We start from the raw sequence: 12233 nt of genomic DNA on the forward strand, positions 1-12233 counted from the left end.
GTTGGAAAGAATGAACATTTTGTTTGATGTATTCAAAGACTACAGCTGAAAAATGCGGACCACTGTTATTTTTAACACAATTTCAGATTACCTATGTGATGTTTTCTATTAAATTTTGTGTACTAGTAGTTTTTTTTGTACAAGTAGTTACTTTCTGCATGGAGCAACTCCAACTATATTTTCCCCAGATCAAGTTGTGGGTGTTGTGTGAGGGGGTAGTTTCTTATTTTCCCCATCAACAAAAAAACTCAAGGGGCCACAAATGGTGATAGATGGTCAAAAGCGTATGGTTAACCGTGGCGGGGAGTATCACTGGGGTTTGGGTAGGGATGGGAGCCCCTATTTCCTCCCTGCATATGCGGATCACAGAAAAGTGGGGGCGCATAGAGGTCCGTTGAACAGGGAGGTGGGCTAGGTGAGTATTGGAGTGTGTTTTATGCGCAAAACTCACAAAAGGATGTAACGAGGACGGGGACCTGTGTTGGATTGCTCTTAAAGGATAGATTAATGACAAAATTTCTAGACACCAACCACCGCAGTCATGTCCCATGTTTATAATCCAAAAACCATAATTCTATGGATGACCTTACAAAATCCCACACATCAATCCGGAAAAATAAGGTCATGTGGAGAAGTAAGTGTGCTAAAAAAAGAATGTATAACAAAACATATAAATGAAACCCTACAAAGAAATGCCCCGCGAGATGAAGCTTTGTCCAGATTGACCCCCCCAAACATCAAGATAATAGATACAAGCACATAGAAACAATTGCAATCCATCGAAGTTCAGCAAATGAATCTTTGCATGCTTGCAATTTTGTTCCTTTTATTTTCCCTCATGTAGAAGAATACGTTTAATTTAAACATAGCACATTAAGAGTTCATGTCTCAAAATAATACTACGAATGTAACTTTCATTGAATATATGTTCTAAATTTAGTGCAAGTGTGTCATCCAAATTGACATTGAATTACATAATAAACATATTAAACCTTAATATTTAGACGTATTCTTATGTTCTTAAACTTGGTATATAAAATTGTACTCCCTCTGCCCCAGAAGTGTCAAAAACGTCTTACATTATGGGAAAGTGGGAGTACTATTTAAGATAGATGTCGAGAGCGAGTTATAGAAAATATAGAAGTTTAGCCTGAAAACGGAGCGGAAACGGATGGAACTGAGTGCTACCACATTTGTTTTCATATATTTTTGCAGAAGCGGAAACGAATACAGAAACCCCGAAAATGAATACGGAAACAGATACTACCAGAAACGGACACGGAGTGAATACAAAGCGGACACGAAAACAGAAGTGGGCATTGACCGAAACTTAAAAAACCCTAGAATAATAGAGAAATACACAAACAAATTTCATGAATTGTTAACATGGCTAGAAAATAATATCATTATATTAGCAACTAAGCGCAGTATTGTAGTAGTATTGTACAGTTTGATATTAGGTCAAGCTGAGTACATGTGTGGTATTAGAAGTTGGGCTCAAATGATCCATTCAACTCATTGTATAATTGTGTGTTTGTTTGGTGGTTGGACTACAAAGCAGCCATAGGTCTATAGTAAAAATGAAAATTCCATATTCACGGAAACCGAAAGTTCCGTTTCCACGCTTGTTTCATCCGGAATCACCGTTCTGTTTTTGTTTTCGTTTCCGCATGCAAAATTCCTCTTCCACTTCCGTTTTGCAAATTTCCGTTTCCGTTTTCATATTTCCTTTCCGTTTCCTTTTTTCCTCTGGAAAAACGGAAAGTCTCCACTCCATTTTCATCCCTATACCATGGTACTCCTTGACTGGGAGTAATGCTACATCGACGGGATATTACGGGGGAAGGGGGGTTACGGAGTGGTTGTGACTTGGCATGCTGTGACTGATATAAGGGGAGGGAGGGGCCCCACCCACCTGAAATTCAGAGTGGGGGATAGTTCGTAATGAGCCCGTTAGTTTAGCATTAACCTTGATCGGTGTCGGATAACCACTCCAATCCGACCGTTTCAGTAGTCTATGTTGCACCTATTTTTCATATCTACATTCCATGAAAAGCCGAAATTAAATAAAAATAGGGTTAGATCATCCTATCCAAACCAGAGCCATCACAACTTTCTTTTAAGTGCATTTCGTCTTTGAGTTTACTTCTACATCACCATGTCGAGTTTCTAGTCATAGGGCTTAGTACTTTAGAGTTTCGAGTTATATTCACTTTAGTCATGCCGCCGCCGCATCATTATCCCGTCCATTGCCGACCACCACCATCTGTCGTATTCCACAACGTCTCAGCACTGCATCTACCATAATCATACTTGAGGTTGCTTGCATCTTTGCTTGGTCCAATTGGATCTTCTGGCTTTGATTCAAAATAAAGGCATCAAGAAAATCAGATCCCACCAGATTAGAATTAGTCTCACCATTCGGACCAGAATCAGCTTTGCGCAGTGTTCACCAAAATAGGCACAACTTTGTCACATGGACTACCTTCCGGCTCCACGAATACTCAAAATGATCACAATGATCGTGCACATCCAAAAAGTTCTCCCTGTGTATGCCAAGAGCCCTGGAAGGCCTTCAGAGCATTGTCTTGTAACTTAGAAATTTTGCCCTAATTTCATAACATGATTCATTGCAATTTTTCATATGGTATTAGAAATTGTTTGACCACTCATCTGAACTCCCATTTGAGTTATTCTTCATGCGTTGTAAAGCTGATGTCAATACACAGCTTGAGAAAAAATATATAAAAAATGTATTTTTAAGTGAAGTTGCATAGAGAAACTTTAGTGTATTTTACTTTGTGATCTTCATTTATATCTTGTTGTTCAAGGCATTGTCCTTAATTTTTTCACAACTTTTTTACATTATATTTGTAGTTTATTCCTAGGCACTGTCTTAACTGACTTTGCAATCTTGATTTATATCTTCTTGTTCAAGGCTACTGCATATAATTTGTTGATGCTAGTTGCGGAGTGCCGTGGCCCCATGAGTGTTCTAGGATAGGATCACGTCTCTAGTCCATTCACTAGTAGAAAAAGGGCCTTTAGTCCCGGTTCTGGAACCGGGACTAAAGGGTCATTACTAAAGCCTCCCCTTTAGTCCCGGTTCTTACACGAACCGGGACTAAAGGCCCTCCACGTGGCCGCTGCCTGGAGGTCCACCTTTAGTCCCGGTTGGTAACACCAACCTGTACTAAAGGAAATTTTCTGATTTTTTTTATTTTTTTTTTATTTTCAAATTTCTGAATTATTTTAACCTCTAATCTCTAATCACCCCTCATCACTGCTCAATTTAACCTCTAATCTCTAATCACCCCCCCATCACTGCTCAATTTAACCTCTAATCTCTAATCACCCATCCTCTCACTACTCTAGCCTGAGCACGCTTAACTTCCGGGTTCTATTCTTCCTCGTTTCCAAGTCTGCACTTGTAGTTTTCCTGACAATAGTAAGATGTCAATCCTATTAACCCTCAGGAATTTAGCTTGAGCATGAAGTCACACATTTCACAGTTTGAGTTTGAAACTATTGTTCTAAAAAACAATAATTATTTAGTAACACTAATATTTCTTGAATAAGTAGTTTGACCACAGTTTGACCAGATTTGACCAAAATTCAAAAAAACTGAAATAATTATTTAGTAACACTAATATTTATTGAATAATTAGTTTGACCATTGTTTGACCACAGTTTGACCAGATTTGACCAAAATTCAAAAAAACTGAAATAATTATTTAGTAACACTAATATTCTTGAATAATTATTTAGTAACACTAATACGTCTTGAATAAGTAGTTTGACCATAGTTTGACCAGATTTAACAAAAATTAAAAAAAAACAGAAATTTGAGCATAACTTTTTTCCTTTTAGAATTTGAGGATTCTAAAAATTTGCAAATAGGCAGTAGGCTGTCAAAATCGGATGCGGATTTTCATGCTGAACATTTTGATATATTATACTTTTTTTCTGACATCGTATGCAAAAGTTTTTCCCTACACTTTTTGCAAAACATGTCCAAATTTAAGTTTTTAAATTTTCCTAACTAGTACATATAGTAACATAACTACATCTGGAAGGATTTTAATTTTTGAAGTTTTTATCATTTTCTTTTGCTTTTTACAAAACTGAAAAGGCGATCAGGGAGGGTAGAGTTTGAAAATGGGACCTTTAGTACCGGTTCGTGCCATGAACGGGTAAAACCCCATTAGTACCGGTTGGTGGCTCGAACCGGGACTAAAGGTCTAACCTTTAGTACCAGTTGGTGCCACGAACCGGTACTAATGGGCATCGCACCCTTTAGTCCCGGTTCGTGGCACCAACCGGGACTAAAGGTCCCATTTGAACCGGGACTAATGCCTGTATGGTGCCCTAGCCGCTCGAACGGGGACTAATGCTCACATTAGTCCCGGTTCGTAATGCAACCGGGATTAATGCTCTTTTCTGGCCGAACCAAAGCCCTGCTTTCTACTAGTGATTCTAGTCCAGGACCAGCACATTACAGTTATTGTGCATTTGTGCAACTTGCATATCTGAATTGATTATGACTAACATTGCTACCTTATTTAAGCCTACCAAGCTCCACGGATTTACCGTGCAATTTGGCATCACCTTCCAGTCGCTCTACCCAATCTTTGGAGGTAATTTACACCGTTGGTTACCGGTCACCACATATTGAGTAAGAATTGGTAAGAACCTGAAATACATTCTCCTGCTTTTGATTAGCAACCACATTCTAGTAGTTGAAAGGGACATTATCCTTGTGTTTTGTTTCCAATCTTCGACTAACAATGACAGATTCGGTCGCATCGCCGCCGCCTGCCAGTACGCCGAAAATGTCACGATCGCCGCCCACGGTAAAGCAAAAGTAGCACTAGAGGACGTCATCATGGTTGTGAACATCTCCCAGATCACCGGCGTTGTTTGTAGATTGACCGCGTCAACCATGATGATGCCGATAATGATCTAGCATTGCTGCAAACAGTTTTGGTGTTTGTGGTGAATGGTGCACGTACAAGGGATGGTCACAACCGCCATTGCCGTAGAACAGAGCTTTAAAAATGATAATATATATCCCGGGGGGAGATACTAAAGTCATATAGTCGAGGCAATAAAAGACACTTTTGTTTCAATGAAGAATCTAGTCTGCACTAATATAAAAGTCAGGAGTTAGTGAAATCCAAACCATCTCAGCCATCAAATACAAACAAACCCAATAACTGATGGAATAATGTTGTATGTTATTCCTCACTTAACAGATAATTAATTAGTCCTCTATTCGACACAATTCAATAGCTATTTACATAGTGCATAGTCCCTGTAATGTATATTTGCACACGCAGACGTAATAGTAAAGAGAGGTAAAAGTATAGTGCTATACGCCTAATGGACTTTAATGAATTTGGTCGTGTTCTTTTTTCTTGAGAGCGGTGAGTTCGATCTTGTTGTTTGGCAGATTCCTCCACATGCCCACCAAACCCTTCACAAGTAGGTGCACATGATCATCACCATCTCGGTATATGAGTTTACTAAGCCTAAGGTTGTTGCACTTGAAATGCACTAGATCCTTATAATATGACCGGCGGCGTTCCATCACCTCCTTTGTAGGCTGAAAATCCGAGACCTGTTGAATAACACAAAGGAATCAATATTACGTAATATATTGAGATGCGGTAATAATTCATGAAAGAAGTAATAGTAGCACCATGCAATGTCGCAAAGTGAGCTTATGCAGGTTACGCAAGTTCCACAGGTATTGTTGTACTCCGAGGAAGTCATCGCTAATACGACACTCATCCAGGAACAAGGTTCTGAGGTTCTCAAACTTGAATACAGGAAGATCCTGATGATTCTCATAGAACAACAACTGAAACGAAACCGAGATAGATGGTCATTTTGTTATCTTTAAAATGGCCCCAGATAAAGGAGATGCAAACTGAACAAAAGGGGGTATAAAGAAGAAGATATACCGTGACCTCAGAATGCAACAGGTGCAAGGTTGTCACATTAGACAGCACGCCAAAAATACCCAGTTGTTGCGTCACGTCGTCTTCAATCCAATACAGGTGAATCGACGCATCGACAAGAGACGGCAGGTGATGTGGTTCGGTCGTATCAACAATGTGATCGAGCACCTCGCCGAGGCGGAGAGAAACAAGAGAAGGAGCCTCTATAATCAACCGGAAAATCTCATCATCATAGACCCTGTATTCACCATCGACGACCAATTTCTTGAGTGAGGAGGAGACGATCTTAGGGTTGCTGGTGGTGAAGAAGACACATTTTTCCAGTTGCACCTCCTCCAGGGCAGGGCAGCCGGAGCTGCTCATGTGGCACGCAAGATCATTCAGTTCCAACCGCAGGCTGGAAAGATGCAACCTTTTGAGCCGGCGAGGCCATGTATCTTGACCACACTGGCGGAGCAAACGGTCCCCGATGACAACGTCGGCCCCGCGCAGCCGGAAGTCCTCCACGAGCGTGAACTCATGGCTGCGCAGAAGGTTGGTCATGAAGCTGTTGAGTTCACATTGGTAATCAAACTCCGGCTCGTCCATGTCGATGTCGAGGCACGGCACGCAGCGCCAGAGGTGCCTCCACCTCGTGGACAGCACGCACGTCCGCACCGTCTGCAGGGCCTTGAGGCGCAACAGGATGGCGCGGAGGAGGTCGTCCGGCAGCACGCTCAGCCGGTCACCGCTGCCGCCGCCGTCGCCGTCTTTAATGAGCCGCCGCCGTCGCCGTCGCCGTCTCAAACGGGGACTAGGCGGGGAGACCTTTATTTCATCTTCAGTGAGCCGCCGCCGTCTCGCCTTCCTAATCAGGACACAAACTCTAACAAAAATCGAAGAAAGATCTAAAAACGGAACCCTTCCACCGGCGAGGGCTAGGATCCACTCCGCCCCCATGACAATAAGGCCACCGGAGACGGGGTGGACTGGCGATGGCGCCGGCAGGAGGCAGAGAAACTCTAGCTTTCTAGGGAGGCGGCTGACTAGGTCGTTACTTGTGTTTCTTTTAGTCTGCAGGTACTACTTGAGTCCTTCAAACAGACGTTCTATCTTTTCCCAATGGGTCTGTCTAGGACACATCTAAGCTGATATCCACTTTGTTTGTAATCTATTTTTTTATCCTAGTTTTTTTTTGTTGCTACATTATATACTTGTAGGAGCTTAAATGTGATATCCTTAAAAAACATCTAGATGTGAATTAGACAAACTGTTTCCTAATTATTTGTTAAGACAATTTCAGAATCTCTGTAGTCTATTCACCTTTGCGTGATATGAGTACTTTGCTTTCCACACTGTGCACCTCCAATCAGTGTCAATGGGTCCCTCCCTAAATTTGTTCAAAGTTTGGTGCACTGTTTGAGCAGTGGTTTTTTTTTCTTCTGAGAGCTCCTTGGATGTTATTTTGAGTTGAAATCCTGCAACAAGCTCAAACATTTGATAAAGTTTGTTGTCTCCAAATTTCAGATTTTTTTGGATATTGTTTTATTTCGTTTTTTCAAATTTAGCAAACTCGAGTGTACTACACTGAGAGTACGTAGTTGTTGTTGTCGTAGCCTCGCCTTGATCGCTCACCGGAGCGCTCTCTCTCGCAAGAACGTAGAAGAAAGGAGGAGGAACAAGGCAGTGGACAACAAGATATGCCCGGCGCACGAACGCCGCCGGCCGCACGAACAGCCGCTTCTTGTTACTGAAGCACGAACTCAAGCTCCACACTAGACACATGAGCAGTACATCGTGACTTATAGCCACTGGGCGACGCAGCGCCCACGAAACGAACTCCAGCTAGCTCTACGCGCACGTACGCGCTCTCCTGCCGAGTCTTCCGCCCTCGCGCGTGGAGCCACCAACTCCACCACGCGACTCGGTCTCCACGTCTCACTCCCGCGCTGCATTCGCCATGCTCAGCATGCTCCGGCCCACGCACAAGACGCGCACGTACGCGCTCCACGCGGGCGAGCTCCAACCGAACGCCACGGCCACCCCGCTACCGCTGCACTACTAACTCGCGCACACACACACTCCATACACAAGTCGGAGTACTACACCCGGACTATGCCCAGACACTCACACGGACACCACACCACGGACTCGACGCAGCTCAGACTGCACCCGACGCGTCCGGTGCGCGCACGCACACGCACCCGATGTGGTCGCCCCCGTGACGGGCACGGCTTATTCCAAACAGTAGTCACACCTTTCTGCTGTAACTTTGCACTCAAAGGCTACTTCAAGAGCTTTTTCGGCTATGGCAAGGAGAGAGACGGGAAATGGTAATGGCCAGCTGGCAATGTAGCATGCAGGACCCTGCTATACCATCTGGATTGAATCCGGGCAAACAAGCGTAGGGGGTTGCTGGATGTGTACAAGAAGACACCTGAAACTGATGGTATTCCTGCATTGTACTGAGGCTTCAGTGTGTATATCATAGGTATCACTCTGTACCGGGGTCTCTATTTTGATATCTAGGACACACTATGAATCCTCCCTGTCCTACTCCTAGTACGTAGAGCCGTTGTTGTTGGTGTCACCATCAATTCTTGTCATATCAGAGATGAGGTTACTGCGCTAAGAATCAAGTTGACACACTTAATTGCTTTGTGTTTAATTCTTTTGCAGGGAAATTTCTTGGCGAGTTTCGCCTTGGGATGGACAATAACCAAATTCTTAGGGGCCTGTGCCTACCATTTGATAAATTCCATGGCAGAATCATGGTAACTTCAGGGCATCCATTCAAATACAAGAGTGCCTTCCATGATGTAAACTACAGATATTTGCGACCCAAGTGTTATTTCGCTTTATTCATAGGTGTCATTGCAAATGTTCTCTCTTGAATGGCAGGCTAGTGTTCTTGCTGGGTACAACCAGCTCCAATGGTTTGCAGTCCGGCATGATTACAAAATCAAGAGCAAGATGAAAGGGGCATTGAAATGATGTGTATACGATGGATATGTGAACGTGTAGGTTGGGTTGGCCAAATATGATGATGAAAGCTACACTTAGGAAACTGGCAGAGAAAAGCTTACTATTGATGAATGATGGAAAGAAGAATTCCTGGAGTCTGGAGACGAGTGTTTCAAGGACAGAAGATGGAGTCATTGAACATCATGGTAGAACTATAGCTATCAGTACATAGCCATGGCATGGGTAACTATAGTCATGGCATGACTATAACTATCAGATGATGTTCCTGCCCTAAGAATCAAGTTGGCACACTTAAGCCCTATTTCTTTGACATTCAGGGACTAGATTCAGCTTTAGCAATGAAACTGATTCTGGAATTTGGAACAAACAACTATTTCATTTGAAATTCAAGGACCAGATTCAACTTTTCAGGGAAGCTGAAACAAACAACTATTTTGAATCAACTTTGCCAGTGAAATAAGATTCAGGACATTTTCAGTGCATTTCCTTGAAGCACCTCAAAGTGTACTTCAGTGGCGAAGCTCATTCACATAATAATAAGCTTTGTTAGCAGTGAAGCGAATGCACATGTGATTCTAATCGATTTCCTCTAAAAATGTGATTCTAATCGAATCAAAGCTGAAACAAACAGAGTCACGGGTTGAGCTTTGCCACTGAAGCGAATTCATAGATGATCTGAATCTAATCAAAGCTGAAACAAGCACGACCTTAGCTACTTTGTTTTTTTAGAAAAGAAGGATGACCTCCGGCCTCTGCATCTGAGCAATGCATGCGGCCACTTTATTAATTATTCTTACAAGACCTTACAAAGTCATACAACAGCAAGACTAAAGCCACCGTCTAAGCAACAACTGTCGCTACACCTATCCAATTGATGAAGGGGCGCTGATAGCATGGGCCTAATACCAAACAGACATCGCAGCCAAACCTAAACACCTAAGACCTGAGGTCCCAACCAGGACGTCTGCCTGGTATGGGGCACCTACCAGTCCGGCGCACTCCTCAACCAGGACGCCTGCCGGGTATGAGGCTGCCGCAGCCACCTGCCACAAATCCATCTTCAGAGCTGTACTGTTGCATCTACCGTGCCAGGTCTCTCTGCCATCGACGTCACCACGACGCCAGAAAGCGTCGTCCTCCTGCGCGAGTCCATCCTCCCACATCGAACTCCGAATCTGCACTGCGCCACGCCGTCAAGATCCGTCGCCATCAATGTATAGGATGAAGCACCGCTCCACCAAAGATGCCGTCCGCTGGTCTCGCGAGGCCGAGTGCACCTCCAAGAATGCCGCCCCCAACGGGGTAACGACACATGATTGCCGCCAACATCCGATCAGCTGATCTAGGGTTTCCCCCGGAGGTATTGAGTGGAGTTGGGAGCTTCATCTCGATGATGCCTTCATGAAGGAAACGATGATAAGGGCATCATCATCACCGGCTCCGGCCATCGACTGAAGACCAGGTTTTCACCCGGATGCGTCCCAAGAAATCCACCCAACAACCTGTGCACAGTCTCGACAGCCTTCAAAGCCCCAGATCCAGCCGCCTAGATCCGGCGACCAACCGCAACAACAGTGCCACCGTGGGATCCCTGGCGCACCGGCCACTGCCTGAGTGTGCCACCACTGGAGCCTAGGAGGAGGGCTCCCACCCCGCCTCGCCAAGCCGCGAGAGCCGCCGAGAAGGATCCCGCGCGCTCGTCACCGTCTCTGATCCGAACCAATCCATAGCAGATCGCCGTCACAGATCCGCCTTGGACAGGGACTGCACCACGCCATGCCGCCGCGGGAAGCCCTAGCTTCACCAGCCACCACCCTCTAGGGCCGCCAACCTGGGATCCAGACAGAACCTCGCCGCGGCCACCGGCCAAGTTCCGTCGCCGCCGACCGGCCAAGCCGCCGGCCACTGCGACCTCCGCCGCCATAACCAAGCATGCCCACCGAGCAGCCGGCACCACCAGATCTTCCACGAAGCCCGCAGCTCCGCCGCCTCCTCCCATCACCATGCCGCTACTGCGCCATCGGCGGATCAGATCGGCCGCGCCGCCGCGACGGATCAGATATGGGAGGAGGGCCCCTACGCCCCGGGTGACCCGCCTCACCCAAAGGAACGCGGGAGGGAAGGGGGCCTCCGCCGCCGCCGTCAGCTGCCCGGGGCTTTGCCCGGCGACCTTCTCCAATGGCGGCGGAGGGGAGGGGAGGGAGGAGTTGGGAAATGGAGTCGTTCTTGGGTGCCCTGTAATCAACGTGAACTGTTAAATCAGCGCCTCCTCCTCCAATCTCAACTCTCCCCCCATCCACGATGAGAACGTATCTGGTGCACCGAGCCATTTGGTGCTACCCGTGCACCAAACTTTCTTAGGACATTTTCAAATGTTTTAAAAAAAATGTAAAGGTCCGCTCGGGCGACTCGGGCGGCGACTAGGGTTTCCGCCCAGCGCCGCCACCCCTCACCCCCTTCCCCCTCGTCGCCACCCGAGGTGGCCGCAGGCAAGCCTGCGCGGTCGCCGGTGACGGTGGCGGCGAGGCCCTGCTCGCTCCGTTTCTGGCGGAGGACTCCGGATCTGGGGCGGCGGCCCTTGGCGCGGCGGCGGCGCCCTCCCGGCTGGCGGCGTCCGTGGGTGGTCCTAGCCGGCGTTCCCGACCACGCGGGTGGTGGGACGGCGGCGGGTGGTGGCTGCGGCGTGGAGATCCCCCTCCTCGTCAGATCTGAGGTTCGACTCCCCTCCCCTTCAGCTCTCTCATCCCCGCCGGATCCAGCAGCTTTGGTCGCCGGAAAGGTGTGGATGGGTGCCCGGTGGTGCGGTTTTGGGACCGTGGGAAACCATTGGTCGGCTGGTCCGGCCCGGCGGCAGCGACGCCCCTGGGCGCCGCCCTTCCTCCTTGGAGGTGCAACTGAGATCCCAACCCTATCCACCCCCGTTCCCCTCCCGGGTGAAAGCCCAAAATCCTTCTTGGATTGGGCGGTGACGGCGCGCTGCGCGTCGTGCCCTCCTTGGAGGCGCCGCCTGGGGAGTGTGCGTTCGGGTGAGGGGCGGCAAAGGTGGAGTTTTGGGCGGCTATGGTTATCAGGTGGCTGTGGTTGGCCTGGCTCGTAGGGAAGTCTGTCCCCGCTCCCCTCAAGTGCGGTGCTCCTCGGCGGTGGCGTGTTTGGCTCAGCTCCGGCGGTACGGCGTCTGCGATCCGGCGGTAGGGGATAGGGTTCCTCTTCCCGGCAGTAGCAGCACGTCCCTGGCCATGGACGCCCGGTGTTTCTCTTCAGCGGCCGACGACTCCTGCTCCTCGTCGTTCTGCGGCCTCTCCTGAT

The 12233-nt window shown here is 47.0% G+C and overlaps 1 pseudogene; it reads left to right on the forward strand.

Moving 5' to 3' along the window:
- The first annotated feature begins 8057 nt into the window (after positions 1 to 8057).
- LOC123121236 (ADP,ATP carrier protein ER-ANT1-like) lies at positions 8058 to 8936 on the forward strand (annotated as a pseudogene).
- The last annotated feature ends 3297 nt before the right edge of the window (positions 8937 to 12233 follow it).

Source organism: Triticum aestivum, chromosome 5D (genome assembly GCF_018294505.1).
Source record: "Triticum aestivum cultivar Chinese Spring chromosome 5D, IWGSC CS RefSeq v2.1, whole genome shotgun sequence".
Taxonomy (NCBI): Eukaryota; Viridiplantae; Streptophyta; class Magnoliopsida; order Poales; family Poaceae; genus Triticum; species Triticum aestivum.